Source organism: Pinus tabuliformis, chromosome 1_1, assembly GCF_031772625.1.
Source record: "Pinus tabuliformis cultivar Carrire ecotype Pingquan chromosome 1_1, CPIR1, whole genome shotgun sequence".
Taxonomy (NCBI): domain Eukaryota; kingdom Viridiplantae; phylum Streptophyta; class Pinopsida; order Pinales; family Pinaceae; genus Pinus; species Pinus tabuliformis.
The window spans coordinates 18,845,898-18,849,697 of NC_142297.1; the positions used below are offsets into that span (position 1 = coordinate 18,845,898).

The 3,800-nt window shown below is 39.2% G+C and overlaps 1 pseudogene; it reads right to left on the reverse strand.

The window, feature by feature from the left end:
• Positions 1-657: 657 nt before the first annotated feature.
• On the reverse strand, positions 658-3,510 carry LOC149211398 (pentatricopeptide repeat-containing protein At1g11290, chloroplastic pseudogene; annotated as a pseudogene).
• Between the last annotated feature and the right edge of the window lie 290 nt (positions 3,511-3,800).

Here is a 3,800-nt window from a genome sequence, read left to right on the forward strand (position 1 = left end):
TAAATTGTTGTGAAGGTGGAGATTGTTAGAAGTTCTCAACTATTTCCCTATATTCTTGGGATAATAGCTAAGATTGGTTCCTTTGGCTTGGTTTGTTTTTCTTAATCTAAGTTTTTTGAAAAAATGTATAAAATGAACTTTTTTGTTTTATGCAAAAAGTTTTTTATGTAATTGCTTTAAACGCTGTATACAAATTTAGAAAAAATCTGACAAGTTGTTATTTATCCATGTATGCCTATAGAGGCAATATGAAAGACATAAAACAAATAGAGAAAGGGTTGAATGGTGGGATAATGTATGCGTGTGATTTGGTTGTTGTAAATATCCCTTGAATAATAAGAATACTAATTATCATTGTCCCGTGGATGTTTCCCACACAAAGAAAGTTTTATCACGTAAAACACTCTGTCAATCTTTGTGTTTGATTATTATGTTATCTTGTTTATTTGCTATTATTTTATGCAATTTCAATTTATTTGCAGGTTATGCTTTCACTGCTCAATTCAACAACGATCCCAAATAAACCAATATTAGTGTGTTAATTTATAAACATGTTCTTTCCGGTGTGGATTATCATCATGTCAAAGGACTCACTCAAATTAAGTCGGCACAGGCCTCTCTTTGTGCATATCTTATAATCAACCTAACCCAGGAATGTTACGTTTTGAAAGTACAATCATATTCACTGTAGCATTACCAATAATCTGCACAAGAACACAATCCATCCTTAAAATGGTGAAATCGGTTTGAATCTCTCACGATAATTTCCCGCCCAACAATCTTGGAGATGAACTTAGTGGCATTGTGACAGTCACTACATACACGAAGATTCTTCATCACATAGATGGGTTTACCTGGAATTGTATTAATGATTCCGAAACTGATGGCTAGCTTCTCACTGTGACTGCATAGGATATCTTCCTTAGCCTCGTCCTCCACGTCCTGCAACACAAGATTTGTGTTGGGCACATAACCTGCTGCCTTCATTTGCCCGTATAAGGTTTCCTGCGTTGCATAAATTTTTTCAGATTGAGAATGGATTCTGTCTCCCATGAGGAATGTATGAACTTCTCTATGTACTGCAATAACGCTGGATCCTGGTTGTTTCTTTACTCCCCTCTCCCTCATCACTGTCCTCAACTTTACAACATCCTCCCACCTGCATGCCTCAGCGTAGATGTTTGACAACAATACATAATATCCAGCATGGTTTCGTTCTAATTTAAAAAGGTGTTCTGCTGCTTGTTCTCCAAGTTCAATATTGCGGTGAATTCTGCAGGCACCAAGTAAGGCTCCCCACACATCTGCACCAGGCTCTAATGGCATCTTTTTGATAATGTCATGCGCCTCCTCGAGATGTCCTGCACGCCCAAGAAGGTCAACCAAGCATGCATAATGCTCCAGCTCAGGTTCAAGGCCATAATCGGACTTCATGCACTGAAAGTATTGCCGGCCCTGATCAACTAACCCTGCATGAGAACAGGCAGTCAAAATAGCAGTGAAGGTGATATGATCAGGTTTTGTGTCTCTCTGTTGCATTTGGGAGAAAAGAGCAAGAGCATCCTCACCATGGCCATGAATTCCGTACGCCAGAATCATCGTATTCCATGCCACAACATTTTGTTTGGGCATTCTTTTAAACAATTTATAAGCAATGTTAACATTCCCACATTTAGCATACATGTCCACAAGCCCACTGCCTACAACAACATCAGATTCAAATCCACTTTTTATTGCATAACCATGGATCTGTTTACCTTGTTCCAAAGCCAATAAATGGGTACATGCAGGCAAAACACTAACCACAGAAATTGAATCAGGTTTTATTCCCTGCTCTTGCATTTCAGTGAAGTATCCCAACGCTTCATGGGCTTGGCCATTCTGGGAATAACCAGCAATTAATGCGGTCCATGACACGAGATTTTTTCCAGGCATTCTTTCAAACAGTTTGTGGGCAATGTTAACCTTCCCACATTTGGTATACATGTTTACGATCCCATTGACCACAACGACATCAGATCCAAATCCACTTCTTATTGCATAACCGTGTATCTGCTTTCCTTGTTGCAGAGCCAATAAATGGGCACATGCGGGCAAAATACTAGCTATGGTGATTGAGTCGGGTTTTATTCCCTGGACTTGCATTTCATTGAAGACACCCAACGCTTCATGGGGGAGGCCATTCTGAGAGTAACCAGCAATTATTGTAGTCCATGACACAAGATTTTGTTTAGGCATTCTTTCAAACAGTTTGTGAGCTACGTTAACATTCCCACATTTGGTATACATGTTTACAAGCCCATTAACCACAACAACATCAGATTCAAATCCACTTCTTATTGCATAACCATGGATCTGTTTACCTTGTTCTAGAGATGATAAATCAGCACAAGCAGGCAGAACACTAACTATAGTGATTGAGTTGGGTTTTATACCCTGAACTTGCATCTCGTTGAAAAATGCCAAGGCTTTATGGGGTTCGCCATTCTGAGAATAACCAGCAATTATTGAAGTCCATGACACAACATTTTGCTCAGGCATTCTTTCAAACACTTGACGTGCATTCTCCAAGCTCCCGCACTTCGCATACATTGAGCTCAACGCACTACCCACATAAACATCCGATTCAAAACCCCTTGCGAGGATATGTTCGTGAATCTTCCTGCCTGCTTGGAGATCTGACAGGTTGCCGCATGCTTTAATTACAGAAACGAATACCAACTTGTCTGGATCTATGCCTGCTTCTTGCATTTGAAAATACAATCTCAGCGCTTTGTCCCAGGAACCGTCTTTTACGCAACCTCTGATCGTCTCGTTCCAATGGAAAGCATTGTTCCGATTTTGTTTGTGTAAAACCATTTGTGTGACTTGGTTCTGGTTGCCGTATGCGTTGGCACATGACAAAATTGGTCTGGTTTTTTTCACTTTATTCCTACGCCGCTGTTTAACTGACGCTGCAACAACAATGGAGGTGGGAATAGGACGAGGGCCATAAAAATGAAAATAGAGATTATAAGAGTGCGTATGCGTCTGATGGAAGGAAGTTTGATTGGGAGATAGACAGGGGTATAAGTATGAAGATGATTGTAGCAAAAAATACGACATATCCATCCTACACAATCTGTAGACAATTCAGACGAAGAGAAGCCCTAGAGTAATTTTCCCATTGTTCACACTAATTTCTCTGCTCCAACAACATTTTCATCTCTTCTTTTTGCTGGAATAATGAGACAGAGTCACAGGTTTTTATAGTTTATATTGTCTAAACATCCAAACGACTCTGCGAATGGGTTGGGGTAAAGAATCACCGGATATTTTGGTTAACACTATGAAAAACCATAAAGCGAACACCGCTGGAATGAGTAATATGAATTATCCAGTGTGAGGGAAAGGTCACGATCCGTGAAAGCATGCTAGCGGGGCTCCATGAAAAGCTACCATCTTGCTGAAGTGACAGTGGAACCCCTCCTTAGAAGTTTCTTTGAGAAATTGTTGTCCTTCGCAAAATCACCGTTTCAAGGTAGTGTTCAATAGGGATATTTCAAGTTAGCTTAAAATTGCACATCAGTGTGCTGCTAATTAGCATAATCTGAGTGATGAGTAAACATGGCACAAGTATCGTTTACTAATTACTTTTATAAGTAGAATAATGTTATTTGAAACTCATCCACTTTGTTAATTAGTGTGACCTTATGGTATTTGTGTTTTTTGAAATTTTTTAATTAGGTTCAGTTTGAGTTACAATTGGATCAAAATTGAATGCCATCTATATAAGAAGGAATAAGACTAAGTGTTATTTT